Here is an 18288-nt window from a genome sequence, read left to right on the forward strand (position 1 = left end):
TGGATGGCCAAGTCCAGGATGAACTGATTGTTCTCTTCATCGTCAACCAAGGAGAAATCCAGCCTGAGAAAGAAAGGAAAAGAAAACATTGGCATAATGGGGCACTTTCTGAAGTGGAGGATATCCTCAAATTGGCAAATGTAGAGAAATGTGTAGAAATGTCAAGGCTTGTGACCTGCACTTTGCCTACACAGACCTCACGCCAATATAAATCCATACACAACAATACAATGTGCATCTCTGTCCCTGTTCTCTTGTGGTCTGTAATGGTACAACTGCATGTCAAGTGTCATTTCATAAAGGTGCAAATATCCTGGCACTGCAAATCCTTTGTGTGACAGGAAGTCAGGTAAATCTGTGGGTGTTGTCACAGAAGGGACATACATTTCTGCCTTGTTTAGACAATACACCAATTGTTATTAGGCGTCTGCTGCAAATGTAGCCAGAAAAAGGTCTAAGGGTGTTGGAAGACTTCAGCTGTTCAGAATGAGGCAATTAAGGCCTCTATAAGTAGTCCAGAGGATTACCACTGATTTGCAGCATCCTGAGGCGTTGTGAGTAAGGAGAGCAGTACTGAAAGTCTTCTGAGGAGGTGAGGAGAGGATTGATTTTTCTGTGTGATAAAAATCAAAATACTATTGTTTTTCTGCTGTATGACCAACACTGTCTGCCCAGCACTAGACTGAGCTAGTCTCCATAGATAGGTTCCTGTGTGGAAGGTAGACACCCAAAGTGGCCAGGGTTTATTTTATGTTTGATTTTGTTTATGCTGTTTGGATGCTTGCACTTGTTTCCAGCAAGATGGAAGAATAAACCAAAATCTTTGTTTTCAACCGTCTTCGACTGCCTGTCTGTATAAATTCAGTGTGTAGTGAACCCATCCAAGGGGTCACACACCCCGCTACCAAGCTAACCCCTTACATTTTCTTTGCTGTACCAACAAAACACACATATGGGTCATTGGCATCTCATGTACAAGTCCCAAGTCAAATCAGTAGGTCGCTGCTTCCCACAATATTAATCCACCATTACAATTAAAATAAAATCAGTGTTTGGCCCAGTCTCCACTCCTCTGGGAAGACATTCCATAAGATTTTGGAGTGTGTCTGGGGGAATGTGTGCCCATTTAGACATAAGAGTATCTGTGCGGTCAGGTACTGATGTTGGATGAAAAGACCTGGCTCATAGACATTGTTCCAAAGATGTTCAGTAGGGCTGATGTCAGGGCTCTGTGCAGACTGCTCAAGTTCCTCCATACCAAACTGGTCAAACCATATCTTTATGGAGCTGACTTTGTGCACAGGGGCACAGTCATGCTGGAACAGAAAAGAGCCTTCCCCAAACCACATACACAAGTTTGGAATCGCAGAATTCTCTAAAATGTCTTCGTATGCTTTAATTACCCTTCACTGCAATCACCCAAACTCAATCATTTGGTCAGGTATCCACAAACCTTTGGTCACCTAGAATACACGTAAGGTCACAAAAAGTGCTTGAATTTTCTTTTCTTTACCCTTGTTTCTGTGGAATTATGGTTTGTTACTTGATCTAAAACAGGAGTCGCCAACCAGTGGTTGGCTGACCACTGATGGTCCATGAGAAAATTTTGGTGGTCCCAGAGGGTTAAGCTGCAAATCAACATTGTGGTAGATTTTGTCCCAATGTTGTTCTCAATGCACGCTGACAGTCAATAGCCAATGCCTCCTCTGTAGTTCCCGGTTCCTGCGAACTCAGAGGGAGGTGCCCGGAGTAGAAAAGCTTAACACTAATAAATCAGAATGGTACAATGTGATTGGTAAAAAACCCACGTGGTACCAATATTCAATAAAGGGAAGAGATATATTCCTGGAAACTACAGACCTGTCAATCTAACATCCATAGGGGCAGATCCACAGAGAGAGTACGCCGGCGTATCTACTGATACGCCGGCGTACTTTCAAATTTCCCGCGTCGTATCTTTAGTTTAAATCCTTAAACCAAGATACGACGGCATCTGGGTTAGATCCGACAGGCGTACGGCTTCGTACGCCTTCGGATCTTAGATGCAATACTTCAGCGTCCGCTGGGTGGTGTTCTCGTCGTTTTCCGCGCCGGGTATGCAAATTAGCTATTTCCGACGATCCACGAATGTACGCGCGGCCGTCGCATTCTCTTACGTCGTCTCTAGTCGGCTTTTTCCGGTGTATAGTTAAAGCTGGTATTTTGCGGCATATAGTTAGACTTGCCATGTTAAGTATGGCTGTCGTTCCCGCGTTTAATGTGAATTTATTTTATTTTTTTGCGTAAGTCGTCCGTGAATCGGGATGGACGTAATTCACGTCTAAGTTAAAAAACATGACGTCCTAGCGACGTCATTTAGCGCAATGCACAGCGGGAAATTTCGGGATGGCGCTTGCGCAGTTCATTCGGAGAGATAGACTACGCCGCCATAACTTACGTGTCAGGGCACAGACCTTTTGCGGTCACTTTCCCCAGTTGGTTCTGGATGCAGTTGAACCTGGGATCTCGCCGTTTCAGGTCCAGCTCTTTGTCTTTGAGCCACTGCTCAGTGCTATCCTGTGTGCTATCCATTTGAGCCTGGTGCTGAACCTGTACTTTCTGTGGACCAATCAGTGGCCAGTGCGGCCTATTTAAGCCAGCCCCTTCCCCTCTGCTAATTGCTGGTTCGTTGTCAGCTTCTGACCCGTATCCTGTTTCCTGGAAACCTTACCTTGTGGATTGCTTCCCGACTCAGCTCTCTCCTGGAACTTTTGAACTTGGCTTGTCTCACCTACTTTGCTTGAACTCTCCTGACCTGACCTATTGGCTTGTGACCCGGACTTGTACTTTCTCCTGCCCTTGGACTTTGGCTTGTGACTTGGACCTGCTACCTTCTCTGCCCCCTGAACCTCGGCTTGTGTTTTGGAACGTCCTTAGTCTTCATCTGGACCTGATCCGTACCTGCATCCCTGACGTATCTTCGGTTATCTCCTGTCTCCGGCTGCAGTCCCGCTGAAGCTACTACATCTGCTGCTACTACCTGCAAGCACCGCTTCTTCGCTGGCACCGGTACCGCCTTGTGCTTCTGTCTCCTGTCTCAACCTCAGGGGACGGGCGCACTTGGTCGTAAAGGTGAGCCACCCTCTGCATATCGGTCTCGGTAAGTACTTGATTCCTGATATTACGGTGCGAAATCTTCCTGGATTCGAACTAAAGCCAGGTAAGGTACGGCGGCTTGCGTATCTCTGATACGCTGCGCGGGTGCAGATCTCTGTGGATCTGCCCCATAGTATGTAAACCATTGGAGGGGACGATAAGAGACTATATACAAAAATGTTCTGATGAAAACAGTATCATTAGTAGCAGTGGCTGTGCATCCATAGAGGGCACAGGAGCGCTGCCCCCTCTCTCCTGCACCCGTCAATCAACAATAGAAAGATTCATGCATTTGATGGGGCAAACTGGCGGCATTTGATGGGGCAAACTGGCAGCATTTGATGGGGCAAACTGGCGGCATTTAATGGAGCAAACTGGTGGCAATTGATGGGCACAGTGGCGGCGTTTGATGGGCACAGTGGCGGCAATTGATGGGCACAGTGGCGGCAATTGATGGGCACAGTGGCGGTAATTGATGGGCACAGTAGCTGTGTTTGATGGGCACAGTGAGGCTGCAATTAATGTTTGTTTTTTTGTTTTTTCAGTTTGTTTGCGCCCCCCAAAAATTTTGAGCACCAGCCGCCACTGATTAGTAGTAATCAGTATTGGTTTTTACGAAAGGTCATTCTTGCCAAACCAACCTGTTAACATTGGTGTAACTATGTAGTACAGAGAGCAGGAAGTGAAGGAGGAGGGGACTTCCAATGGTAGCACTGATCACAGACTGGGAAGGAGCATGGAGCTTGAGCACATGGCTGGATAAGGAGGTGAGATCCAATGATGAGTCTGTTTAAGGCAGCAGTGTGATGCAGAGTGTGTGTGTATGGGGGGGGGGGGGCAGAGAGCTGGAGCATTGTGTGAATAAGACATTTAAAATTCATGTTAATGCTCGACGGGATTAAAAACTGTGAGTTTAGTCGTCTATGAGGTCCAAAAGGTTGTCAACCACTGATCTAGAACATTTTTAGAATGATGGGGAAATTTAGCAAGCAAGATAAACAGGGGCCAGATTCTCAAAAGCGATACACCGTCGTATCTCTGTTTCTGAGCCCGGGTATCTATGCTAGTGATTCTTAGAATCATTTACGCATAGATGCGGCGTAGATCCGACAGGTGTAAGTCACTTACACCGTCGGATCTTAGATGTAATTCTACGCTGGCCGATAGGTGGCGTTTACTGTGATTTCTCATTTGACTATGCAAATGAGCCTGATACGCCGTTTCCCGAACTGCTATATAAGGGGTAACCTTACGTCAGTCTGCCGTATGCCATGTTAAGTATGGTGTCGGGTCAGCGTCGTCTTTTTCCGTTGTTTACGACGTTTTACTAAGTCGTTCGCGAATAGGACTTTACGTCAATGACGCTCACGTCGGCTTCATTGACGTTTTCCGTCGTGAGCTGGAGCATGCACACTGGGCTATTTTTATGGCCGGCGCATGCGCAGTTCGATGGGCGCGCTTAATTTAAATACAAGCCGCCCCCTTTGAATTACGCGGCCATACGCCGGGCCATTTACACTACGCCGCCGCAAATTACGGAGCAAGTGCTTGGAGAATACGGCACTTGCTCCAGTAAGTTGTGGCGGCGTAGTGTAAATGGCTTACACTACGCCGCCGCGGATTCTACGAGAATCTGGCCCCAGATCTTTACAGCTCCATCACTTGGGTTTCTACGTGAAAAATGATGGGATAATTTTCTGAGCACAACAGCCACTTAAGAAAACTGGCAAAATAGATCATCTCCTGCTCCAAAACATTATTCATTAGTCACCTACTTGGGCTCATTAACATTCAGAGCGCGTCCATCAGCCATGATCAGCGTCCGTGGTGGTTTTATTTTATTTTTATCTTCACTAGAAAATAAAAACAGTGATGATTATTTCACACACGTGGACACAGTAATAATTATATCACTAAAGTTTCAGATTTTTTAACATTCTTTGAGGTTTGGCAACAAGAGCATTTCAATTATAATTTGGGCAATGAAAATTATCCAACTGTAACAACATCAGCACTCCTCAGACTAGGCCCCACTGCTTGCTGTAAACAACCCTCTGCAAAGAGAAAGCCCTGCATGCAGGAATTTCTCATTGAATGCCAAGGGAATCCACCGAGTACAGAGTGGGGGTGGGTGCCAGGCAGAACATTCTAGCACCCAACAACGGAAGACATTTATCAAGCAAATTAGTAATACAATTAGTTGCAAATCAGGCTGTGTCTCCTTCAACAAAGCCTCTGTAACAAGTATACAAAAACCTGTGCGTCTGTATTCCTGGGCAGCCAAGTGCAACCTTTTGCAAAGTGTAAAGGCAGATTTATTGTGGAAGAAGCAACATTTCTGCATTAAAATTATGCAGACTTAAGAAGTGTGTAATAAAACAGTGCAGCGCAAAACAATATGTTACAATGAATTACAATAAGTCCATGAGTGATCATAGAAAGGAATAATCATAGAAAGACTTAAGAAGTGGTCAGGGTCAGGTTTACTGCAGTTGTAAGCGCGGATAGAGACATATTTTACTCCCATCTTTGTAGGGAAATTCGTTTTTTGCTCCCACTGACTGTCACTACATTCAAGACAGTGCTGAACACAAAGCAACCCTCTGACTGTATCCATTCAGGAAGTTTTCTAATACTAACCTGCCACAAAAATATATATACCACGCAAGGTGAGTTGTTCATTACAAGCCACTGCAAAATTCTCAGGTAGTAGTTGTGCCTCTATGATTAAGCCCCAAAAAGGGTGAAACACATCTGAGAGGTTCTCTACAAGTGGAGAGTAGGAGCTGAAGCCATCTTTTACCCCTTCTATTCACACTCATGCAACAGGGAGTCAGTATCTGTGTACAGATGGCCACCATTTTGTTTCACCCCGTTTGCCTTGTTGCTTTCCAGCAAATTTGTCAATAAATTAATCAGTGCACTCTGGCCTGAAGCAATATTTATTTTTTATTTACCGTAATAGCAAAAGAGGTCACCTCTGACATGTTTAATGCTAAAAAGTGCTTTTCGATGTCTCCTTTGAACTTTTTTAACCAATTAAGCCCCGGACCATTTGGCTGGCCAGGCCACTTTTTTGCGATTCGGCACTGCGTTGCTTTAAATGACAATTGTGCGGTCCTGTGACGTGGCTCCCAAACAAAATTTAAGTCCTTTTTTTCCCAAAAATAGAGATTTATTTTGGTGGTATTTGATCACCTCTGCGATTTTTTTTTTTTTTTTTTTGCTCTATAAACATAAATAGAGCAAAAAAAATAGACAATATTTTTTACTTTTTGCTATAATCCCCCAAAAATATATAAAACAAAATATATTTTTTCCTCAGTTTAGGCCGATACTTATTCTTCTACATATTTTGTAGTGGCTTGTGACCATAAACATTCAGGATGATGCTGACTACCAACCAACCTCCTGACTATAACCATTAAGGTGGACACCTACCAATAACCTGCCCACTCACTATAACCATTCAGAAGAATGCCTAACACTAACCCAACCTATAACAATAACTACTGAATAGGATGTCTAGTGCCAACTCGACCCCTAACCATAACCATTCTAGAGTGTCCCTAGCACTGTCCCACCTTCTGGCCATAAACATTTAGGAGGATGCTGACCACCAACTGACCTCCTGACGGTTACCATTCTGAAGGAAACGTACAACTAACCCTCCCCTGACTTAAACAATTCAGGAGGGTGCCTAACACTAACCTACCTTGTGGGCATAAACATTCAGGATGATGTTGACCAAACGACCTACTGAATGTAACCATTCAGGAGGACACCTAACACTAACCTGCCCCCTCACTGTAACCATTCAGAAGAATGCCTAGCATTAATCCAACCTCCAACAAGAACCATTGAGGAAGGTGTCTAGCACAAACTTAACCCCTAACCATAACCATTCCAGAGTGTGCCTAGCACTGACCCACCTGGTCATAAACATTTAGGAGGATGTTGACCACCAACTGACCTCCTGACAGTGACCATTCTGAAGGAAACATAAAACTAACCCTCCCCTGACTCTGAGGCCCTGTACACACGATCAGTCCAAACTGATGAAAACGGACTGATGGTCTGATGTGCCTACACACCATCAGTTCAAAAACCGATCGAGTCCAACGCGGTGACGTAAAACACAACGATGTGCAGAGAAAAATGAAGTTCAATGCTTCCAAGCATGCGTCGACTTGATTCTGAGCATGCTCGGGTTTGGAACCGATGCTTTTGCGTACTAACCATCGGTTTTGAGCTATCGGTCAGGCGTCCATCGGTCCAATTTTAAAGCAAGTTCTCTGTTTTTGGACCGAAGGACAAATGACCGATGGGGCCCACACGCGGTCGGTTTGAACCGATGAAACTGAAATTCAGTCCGTTTTCATCAGTTTGGACTGATCTTGTGTACACGGCCTAACAATTCAGGAGGGTGCCCAACACTAACCCGCACCCCCTGACTGTAATCATAATCGAGGGTGCCCAACACTAACTCCTACCCTGATTGTAACCATTCAGGAGCGTGCTTAATACTAATCTTCTGTCATGCCAATAACCAATCGGGGGGTACCTAACACTACTAACCTAACCCACTAACACAAGTCAGAAGTGTGTACATAGCAGGGTTATGGGGGAAACCATCCTTCCAAGTGGCAACAGAAAGTAATGTTTGCTAACTTGAAGATAAGTAGAGCATTTTCCTACATATACGGTCATTTATCATTATCTAAATAGCATGCTTGCCACATACCATCCCATACAAACTCCCCCCCCCCCCCCCCCCCCCCGCTCATCTATTAGGAACAGACTGCAGTTCAATAGCTTGAGAAATTGCAAGTAAAGGATTTAGATTTCTGTCTAAAAATATCTGCGAGCATAAAATAAATTAAAAACCGAAGAGATGGGAATGAAAACAGTGTCAGACATACGAAATACAAAGTGATATAGAAAGCACTACCAATCATCGTACTGGTATAAATCACCAAGCATCTCGTTTTCCCGGCAGCTATTTTCCAGACAATACAAATGCTGTACAACGGCATGATTCTTCCATGTACAATGAAGAAAAAGTGATATACTCTAAGCTCTGCCAAACATATGATTTATAGTCGCTATCAATACAAGTAGAATGGGGCCGAAAAGAAAGAAGAAGCACATGTGACACGTTTGTAAAGTTATTTTACAACAGTTTGTACTAGATAGATAGAGAGCCTCCTGAATGTTCTTCTTGCTATAAATATATCCGAGGACCTAAAACCCAATTCTGTCTTCCCTCTCACCCTCATTTCTGCATACTTGAGTGGTTGCAATCAGAGGGGGCCCTGATGTAGGGGGCCCTGGTGTCCCAAGGGGCCCAGCCACCCAGGTCCCAACCAAAAAGACAGAGTTGTTGCTGCTGAATAACTAGCAATTGCTAAAGCAAGGTGAGCCAATGTGAGGGATGTCTCTTGCTATATTGGGATGTCTCTTTGCTAGATTGGGATGTCTCTTTGCTGGATTGAGATGTCTCTTTGCTGAATATATGGGGATGTCTCTTTGCTGGATTGGGCTGTCTCTTTGCTGAATATATGGGGCCATCCATCTTTTTGCGGGATTGGGTTCATTTTCACATATTAAAGTTGCAAGAGTGTTAAAATAAAAGTGGGATGGCCAGTGGGCGGATTTGGTAGAATGGCCAGTGGGCGGGCCCTGGGGAATGTTGGCAGCCAGGCCAGAGGGGGGGGCAGGCTTAAAGCTGTGTAAGGGGCCCCAAAAATTCTAATGTTCTAATGGCTGCCCTGGTTACATTGGGTGGCGGGTTAATGTTAGCCACCCGCCTATATGGTTACAGTGGGTGGCAGGTTAGTTTTAGGGGGTACCCTCCTATATGGTTACAGTGGGTGGTGGGTTCATGTTAGGTACCCTCCTGTACAGCTGCAGCGAGTGGCAGGCTAATCTTAGGCACCAGTGACAATGCATTAATAGAGGGCGCAGGAGCGCTGCCCTCTCTCCCGCTCCTGCACCGCTACTGAAAATAATACACAGATTCATGCATTGCATGAATCTATGTATTGTCACCGCTGCCACCCACTATTCAGATGGCCGGCCCCCTGGTGAGCGCCGGCCATCTGAATAACGGCAGCTGGTTGGCTGTGGAAGTGTCTCTCAGAGCCAGCGGCTCTGATAGGCTTTCCGATTACAGCCTGAGGGCTGTAATCGGCTTCCAAACAGTTAACCAGGGGATGCATGGGGTGTGCGTTCCTTGGTTAACACTGACACGCATCTCAGTCAATCAGGTTCACCGGATCTGGTTACCGGTAACCTGATTGGCTGAAGCGACATCGAGGGCGGGACTACATCGAGGGATTATGGAGGAGGATCCAAGGATGGCTGACCGAGAAAGGTAAGTCTCAGACAGGGGCAATCTGGCAGCATTTTAGGGGCAAACTGGCGGCAATTGAGCACCAGTGGCCACTGTTAGGCACTCTCCTATATAGTTACAGTGAGTGGCAGGCTAATGTTAGGCACCCTCCTATATAGTTACAGTGGGTGTCGGGTTATTGTTAGACCTGTCAGCGGGGATGTGGAGGTTTGTTTCCCTGCACAGCAGGGTATAAAAACCGTCACATCTCTTAGTAAAATTAGCACACAGTACACACTGGTTAGGCACACATTTTACCCTTTGATCGCCCTAGGTGTTAACCCCTTCCCAAGCAGTGTCATTAGTACAGTGACAGTGTATATTTTTAGCACTGTGTCAACAATGTCAGCTTTCCCGCCATATTATTGCAGTCTCGCTATAAGTCACTGATCGCCGCCATTACTAGTATAAAAAAAATGAATCCGAATTCCAGTATAAATCCCATAGTTTGTAGACGCTATAACTTTCATGCAAACCAATCAATATACGCCTCTTTGAATTTATTTCACCAAAAATATGTAGCAGAATACATATTGGCCTGAATTGATGAAGACATGTTTTATTTTTATAGGATGCGTTTTATAGCAGAAAGTAAAAAATATTGTTTTGAGTTGGCCAACAATTCTCCACCTGCCGGCCGACAGGGCCGCCCACTGATGAACTTGTCTAAATTTGATGCATGTATGTCCAGCTCTGCAGAACAGAATTGCAAGTCGTTAGTTTAGCACAGGCATGTCCAAAGTCCGACCCGCGGGCCAATTGGGGCCCGCGTTCCTGTTTTGAACGGCCCGCCTGGTAATTTGTACATGTATATATTTTGTGGTCCCCCACAAATCCCGGAGGCCACAAAAGATATATATGCTGGCTGCCTTGGAGGGCACATGGAGGGGGAGGGATGAGTGCCGTGCAATAAGAAGTCCCGTCTCCTGCGCTGCCATTGGATGACTGTTCTGTCCATCATAGGAGGCAGGACTTTGTATTAAAGAGGCCGCAGAGAAAACAGATTCTCCCTTATATAATGTGTTGGCACTCTTCCCACCCGCTCCCTGTCCCTCTAAGGCCGCAGATGGGCAAGGATCAGGCTGCACTGATGGCAATGGTGAGTCTGCATTCATGGCAATGGGGGTGCTGCATTCATGGCAATGGTGAGGCTGCATTCATGGCAATGGTGAGGCTGCATTCATGGCTATGGTGAGGCTGCAGATGGGCACTGATTAGGCTGCATTCATGGGCATTGACCCTTATTTTGCTTCACAGTTCTTCCTGAAACTTCCCTCTTAAAGTGAAGGTGCGTGTTATACAGTATATCCAAATAACACGCCCAAGCTCATCTCTTTCACCACACACAACCCCAAAGGCAAGAGAATTCTTGCCGGGCAGTGTGATAGTGCTTGGATGAACACACTTAGACCAAATTTTAATGGTTCAAAGAATGTCAGGCAAAATGGTCGAACCTCACGCATGTTCACTTCATCAAATCTGGCCCTCTTTGAAAAAAGTTTGGACACCCCTGGTTTAGCAGGTAAAAAAAAAATTGAAAAATCGCTTAACCTCCTCCCAACCACCTGTCACAGTTACACTGCGGCAAGGTGGCTGGATAGCGCAAATCGTCATAGGTGTACATCGGTCCATGTATGTGAAATAGCGGACGCGCGATCGCAGTATGCAGAGGCAGAATGGGGATCTGCCTATGTAAACAAGACAGATCCCCGTTCTGACAGAGGACATGATGGAGATCTTCTGTTCCCAGTCATCGGGAACAGCGATCTCTGTGGTGCTCAAGGCAGCCCATCCCCCTACAGTTAGAACACACCCAGGGAACACGCATGTGATATAGCGGGCGCGCGTGCGATCGCGGTATGCAGAGGCAAAATGGGGATCTGCCTATGTAAACTAGGTGGATCCCCGTGCTGACAGAGGACATGATGGAGATCTGCTGTTCCCAGTCACTGGGAACAGCGATCCCTGTAGTGTTCCAGGCAGCCCATCCCTCCTACAGTTAGAACACACCCAGGGAACACATTTAACCCCTTGATCGCCCCCTAGTGTTAACCCCTTCCCTGCCAGTGTCATTTATACAGTGATCATTGTATTTTTATAGCACTGATCAATGTAATAATGTCACTGGTCCCCAAAGTGTGTCATTTGGGGTCAGATTTGTTCACCGCAATGTCGCAGTTCCGCAAAGAATTGCAGATCGCCGCCATTACCAGTAAAAACTATTTAAAAAAAGTCCCTAAATCTATCCCAAAGTTTGTACAAGTGATAACTTTTGGGCAAACCAATCAATATACGCCTATTTTTTTTACCAAAAATCTGTAGAAGAAAATTTATCGGACTAAAATGATTTGTAAATGTATTATAGCAGAAAGTAAAAAAAAACATATTTTTTTCAAAATTGTCGCTCTTTTTTTGGTTTATAGCGCAAAAACGCAGAGGTGATCAAATACCACCAAAAGAAAGCTCTATTTGTGGGGAAAAAAGGACGTAAATTTTGTTTGGATACAACATCGCACAACCGTAAAATTGTCAGTTAAAGCGACGCAGTGCTGTATCGTAAGAAATGGCCTGGTCAGGAATTGAGTAAGTCTGAAGTGGTTAAAGATACGTCAACTTTGGGCCACATTCTCGTAGATCCGCGTATCTTTGCGCGGGCGTAACGTATCCGATTTACGTTACGCCTCCGCAACTTAGTATTCTCAAAGCACTTGCTCCGTAAGTTGCGGCGGCGTAGCGTAAATCGGCCGGCATAAGCCCGCCTAATTCAAATTTGGAACAGGGGGGCGTGTGTTATGTAAAATAACCATGACCTGACATCCGTGGAAATCTCCCAGTGTGCATTGCTCCTAATACGCCGCAAGGACGTACTGGTTTTGACGTGAACGTAAATTACGTCCAGCCCCATTCACGGACGAGTTTCGCAAACGACGTAAAATTTTCAAATTTCGTCGCGGGAACGACGGCCATACTTAACATTGGTACGCCGCACTTACGCCTCATATAGCAGGGGTAACTTAACGCCGGAAAAAGCCTAACGTAAACGGCGTAACTGTACTGCGTCGGCCGGGCGTACGTTCGTGAATTTGCGTATCTAGCTGATTTACATATTTCGACGCGTAAATCAGCATACACGCCCCTAGCGGCCAGCGTAAATATGCAGTTACGATCCGACGGCGTAAGAGACTTGCGCCTGTCGGATCTAAGGGAAATCTATGCGTAACTGATTCTAAGAATCAGGCGCATAGATACAACGGCGCAACTCAGAGATACGACGGCGTATCTGGAGATACGCCGTCGTATCTCGGTTGTGAATCTGGGCCTGTGTATTTAGCAGCTTGCCTGGAGTTCCGTTTTAATTTACAGGTACTCTTTAAATGTATGTAAATTGTTTGCTTGCCCACATGACTGACAGGTTCTCCACCTGGCCGCCCACCTAGCCCATTACAGTGATTTATGTGCCGTTATTTTTAACTAGAATTTGCAATCACTCAAATCCCAAATGCCGTCCGCTCTGCATATTGCAAGGCGATAAGCTCAATTAAACAAGGCAATGATTCGCAGTTATTTTTTTTTACCTCTTGCTCTCTTTAGATTTGCGTTTTTCCTCCATGTATCTGTGCGTTTCTAATCGACTTTCTGGCGTGTATTGCGTAGGCTCCTGCCAAAATGCTTTGTCCTCTTCATTTTCATCTGCTGCTGTGTCCCGGGCTCCTGGGGCTATTTCAGGACAGTTTTCTTTGTTCTCAACACAATCTGGTCTAAAAAAAAAAAAATAGTAATAGTACTCAAATATTACAGGTTATAAAAATGTATGTTATGGAGGTCTTACATGAAACCTATACAGTAGTTTTATTTTATTTAGTAGAAGATATACAAGGGACATGAGAATAGACATGGGATTTTCAGAGATTCGGATGTATACGAACTTCACAAATAGACATACTGTACAGTGGATATAAAAAGTCTACACACTACAAAGTTTGAGGGACCCTCCCAGGGACCAGGTACGGCTGTACCAACACAGGTCTCTACACTGGTGGCGGCTGCCACTACAGTAACCGCAGGATCTTCCCAACAGCCCTCTATTTACCTTTCTGCAGTTTCTGAATCACCAACTATCAATGTAGCCGGACAAACATGACAATTGGCTGTTCCTAGAAGAAGACTCAACAAAAAGTTTGAGGGACCCTCCCAGGGACCAGGTACGGCTGTACCAACACAGGTCCCTACACTGGTGGCGGCTGTCACTCCAGTAACCGCAGGATCTTCCCAACAGCCCTCTATTTACCTTTCTGCAGCTTCTGAATCACCAACTATCAATGTAGCTGGACAAACAAGACAATTGGCTGTTCCTAGAAGAAGACTCAACAAAAAGTTTGAGGGACCCTCCCAGGGACCAGATACGGCTGTACCAACACAGGTCCCTACACTGGTGGCGGCTGCCACTCCAGTAACCGCAGGATCTTCCCAACAGCCCTCTATTTACCTTTCTGCAGCTTCTGAATCACCAACTATCAATGTAGCTGGACAAACAAGACAATTGGCTGTTCCTAGAAGAAGACTCAACAAAAAGTTTGAGGGACCCTCCCAGAGACCAGGTACGGCTGTACCAACACAGGTCCCTACACTGGTGGCGGCTGCCACTCCAGTAACCGGAGGGTCTTCCCATCAGCCCTCTATTTACCTTTCTGCAGAAGCTTTAAGGTTCGACAATACATTGCCCAAACATAATCACCTGTAAAAAAAAAAAAAAGTGTCTGAGATATTGGTGGTAAACAGCCTGCTAGGCCCGAGGGGAACCGAACCAAGCTCTCCAAAAGCTGCCTCATATCCAAAAGATGTGTAAATGTAGACATTAAGCTTTAAAGGTTAATCAAAAATATAACACTCTAAAGGGAAAGGTAGAACAAAGGGGGAGTATGGAAGAGGGAGAGAGGGAGGAAAGGGGGGAGAAGGGAAGGTTGGAGGAAGAAGGGGGTGAGGGTTGGGGGGAACCCCCACACCCTTTCCTTACCCAGAACCTTCCATCCCCCCTACTTTCCTCCCTCTCTGCCTTTTCCATACTCCCCCTCCCCTTGTTCTACCTTTCCATTTAGAATGTGAGATTATTGATTAACCTTAAAGCATAATGTCTACAGTTAATCTCCTGGCAACTTTTGGATATGAGGTAACTTTTGGAGGACTTGGTTTGGTTCCCCCGGGCCTAGCAGGCCGTTTACCACCAACATCTCAAGCATTTTTTACAGGCGATAGGTTTGATCTATGTATTGTTGATCTACATAAAGTAATTGATTATGTTGTGAAGTTTGGAGGCCGGTAGGCTTTTGGACTGGCCATGAGGGGAGGCTGAAGGCCAGTATGTTTTTGAGGCGTGTGTTGGACCGGCTATAAGGGGAGGTTGGAGGCCGGTATGTTTTTGAGGCGTGTGTTAGAATGGCTATGAGTGGAGGTTGGAACTCTTTTTGTCTTCAGAGGTCGGAGAAGTTTTTCCACCTTTCTTTAGGCTTTCTCTGCTGGAGAAATGAGAACTCTTCCAGTCAGTGAGGTCCTTCATGGAGAAGTCCAAGGCCTCACTCACACGGGGTGTATGAATCTGTACCCTGTATGGACATCCATGTGGGTGCAGTTGCGCGGACGCACCCTGGGTGCGTTCGGGGCCTTGCATCGGCACCCACACAGATGTCACATTGGGTACAGTCACTGCACCCCAGTTGACAGCAATGGGACTGCCTACAGGGGATGCTGGGAACACCTGTGCACCCCCATTCTGGTAAACATGGCCCTCCCATGGGGTACAGAATAATACCCCCCATGTGAATGAGGCCTAAGGGTGAATGAAATATTTAGCTCCATTGTGTTGCTAATTTGGGGACCACTGTACCCCTCTTTGTTATTTGGGTGTGTTTTATTACAGGAGTGTTATAGATTGTTGTTTAGGATAAGTTTGGATTTCTTCTGAAGGCACTTTGAGTGAACATAAGTCGTAAAGAACAGAGGCCGTAAATGGGCAGCACAGAGGCTTAGGGGTTAGCCTTGCAGCACTGTGGTCCTTGTTTCAGATTCTGACTAGGACACTATCTGCATGGAGTTTGCATGTTCTCCCTGTGCTTGCGTGGGTTTCCTCCGGGTATTCTGGTTTCCTCCCACACTACATGCTACTTTTGCGTTGGTGGTGCAGTGGTAAGCATAGCTGCCTTCCAAGCAGCTGACCCGGGTTCGATTCCCGGCCAACGCCATCTCCAATACTTGGAGTCTTTAACGAGAAAAGCGCTAAACAAGGTCAATGCAGAGTATATATTAGCTGGGAATAAAGAATGAAGAGAATGTGTAGGAAGAAAACGTTCCCCCAGAATCTATAGAAGGAGAACCCAGCAACTGATAGACGACGCTTAGCTTTGACTGCGATCATACTTAGGCATTCCGGATCGTGGCGGAATTACTGCAATTTCCTGAATTGCCGCAAAACGTGTGACACGCTTGTGATCCCGTTACTTTCACGGGCACCCCAATCACAGGACAATATTGTCACCTGGCAAATCACACAAACAAAATGACGGGACGCTTGTTTCCCAAAAGCAGTCCTGCGATTTGTCAGGCGACAATCGTGGCAAAATCACGCCTCGATTGGGGTGATATTGAAAGGGGAATCGCATACTCCACCCAGCGAGAATATTACACCCCCTTAACTGTCTAGATTTACATTAACCACTTAAGGACCCCTTCACGCCGATATACGTCGGCAGAATGGCACGGCTGGGCACATCAACGTACCTGTACGTTGCCCTTTAAGCCCAGCCGTGGGGTCGCGCGGGCTCGTGCACGCGACCCGGTCCGAAGCTCCGTGACTGCGGCCATGGGACTCGCGGATCCGATCGCCGCTGGAGTCCCGCCATCGGTCCCCGGAGCTGAAGAACGGGGAGAGCTGTGTGTAAACACAGCTTCCCCGTTCTTCACTGTGGCACCGTCATCGATCGTGTGTTCCCTTATATAGGGAATCACAATCGATGACGTCACACCTACAGCCACACCCCCCTACAGTTTGAAACACAGATGAGGTCATACATTACCCCATCAGCGCCCCCTTGTGGTTAACTCCCAAACTGCAATTGTCATTTTCACAGTAAACAATGCATTTTAAATGCATTTTTTGCTGTGAAAATGACAATGGTCCCAAAAATGTGTCAAAATTGTCCGAAGTTTCCGCCATAATGTCGCAGACATGAAAAAAATCGTTGATCGCCGCCATTAGTAGTAAAAAAAAAAAAATTAATAAAAATGCAATAAAACTATCCCCTATTTTGTAAACGCTATAAACGCTATAAATACGTATCGGCCTAAACTGAGGAAAACATTTTTTTTTATATATTTTTGGGGGATATTTATTATAGCAAAAAGTAAAAAATATTGAATTTTTTTTCTAAATTGTCGCTCTATTTTTGTTTATCGCGCAAAAAATAAAAACCGCAGAGGTGACCAAATACCACCAAAAGAAAGGTCTATTTGTGGGGAAAAAAGGATGCCAATTTTGTTTGGGAGCCACATCGCACGACTGCGCAATTGTCAGTTAAAGCGACGCAGTGCCAAATCGCAAAAACTGCCCGGGTCCTTTAGCTGCCTAAAGGTCCGGGTCTTAAGTGGTTAAAGTTTCAAATACAAAAATCCTTCATTGCTGCAGACCTCAGCACACGCCATGTGTGATGTAACCACTTATAGACCACAAAAAATATATACAGCATCCAGGCCCAGGCTGGCCATAGGGCATACCGGGCATATGCTGCGGCGGCCCGCGGGCCACATGTCACGTCTCCCCCAATGTAACATGCAGGGGGTCCAGAACTGTTAGGGGGGTGTCTGTGTAATGTAAAGGGGTCCAGAGGTGCGGTGCTATGTAATGTAAAGGGGTCCAGAGGTGCTGGGTACTGTGTAATGTAAAGGGGTCCAGAGGTGCAGGGTGCTGTGTAATGTAAAGGGGTCCAGAGGTGCAGGGTGCTGTGTAATGTAAAGGGGTCCAGAGGTGCAGGGTGCTGTGTAATGTAAAGGGGTCCAGAGGTGCAGGGTGCTGTGTAATGTAAAGGGGTCCAGAGGTGCAGGGTGCTGTGTAATGTAAAGGGGTCCAGAGGTGCAGGGTGCTGTGTAATGTAAAGGGGTCCAGAGGTGCAGGGTGCTGTGTAATGTAAAGGGGTCCAGAGGTACAGGCTGCTGGAACCCCACATCCCATCATTAACCGCCGCTGCCGCAAAGCTCGCGCATGCACCGTAGGGAACCGGGCAGTGAAGCCGGAGCGATCGCTCGTCCTCTGCTGCGGACGGCGCTGGACTCCAGGACAGGTAATTGTGCCGATATTAAAAGTCAGCAGCTGCAGTATTTGTAGCTGCTGACTGTAAGAAAAAAAAATTTCAGCGGACATCCGCTTTAAACCGCTTAAGGTCCGCCTCCTGCACATAAACGTTGGCAGAATGGCACGGACAGGCATATCAACGTACCTGTACGACCCCTTTAAATGCCTGGCCGCTCGCGACCCTGCCGCCGCCCCCGTGAGCCGGACCGCGGGTCCCGCATACTCGTTCCCCGCGATTGCCTCACGGAGGTATAGAGCGGGGAGATACTTGTGTAAACAAGCATCTCCCCGCTCTGACTAGTGACAATGACACTGATCTCGGCTCTGTGTACTCAGAGCGGAGATCAGTGTCATGTGACACAGAGCCCATCCCTCCCTACAGTAAGAAACACTATGCAGGGAACACTTAACCCCTACAGCG

At 46.3% G+C, this 18288-nt stretch overlaps 1 non-coding gene across 1 annotated transcript; it reads left to right on the forward strand.

The window, feature by feature from the left end:
* The first annotated feature begins 15692 nt into the window (after positions 1-15692).
* Positions 15693-15764, forward strand: TRNAG-UCC. Its single transcript has one exon. It is a non-coding gene; the product is annotated as a tRNA-Gly (tRNA).
* The last annotated feature ends 2524 nt before the right edge of the window (positions 15765-18288 follow it).

The sequence above is a fragment of the Rana temporaria genome, chromosome 5, assembly GCF_905171775.1.
Source record: "Rana temporaria chromosome 5, aRanTem1.1, whole genome shotgun sequence".
NCBI classification, from domain to species: domain Eukaryota; kingdom Metazoa; phylum Chordata; class Amphibia; order Anura; family Ranidae; genus Rana; species Rana temporaria.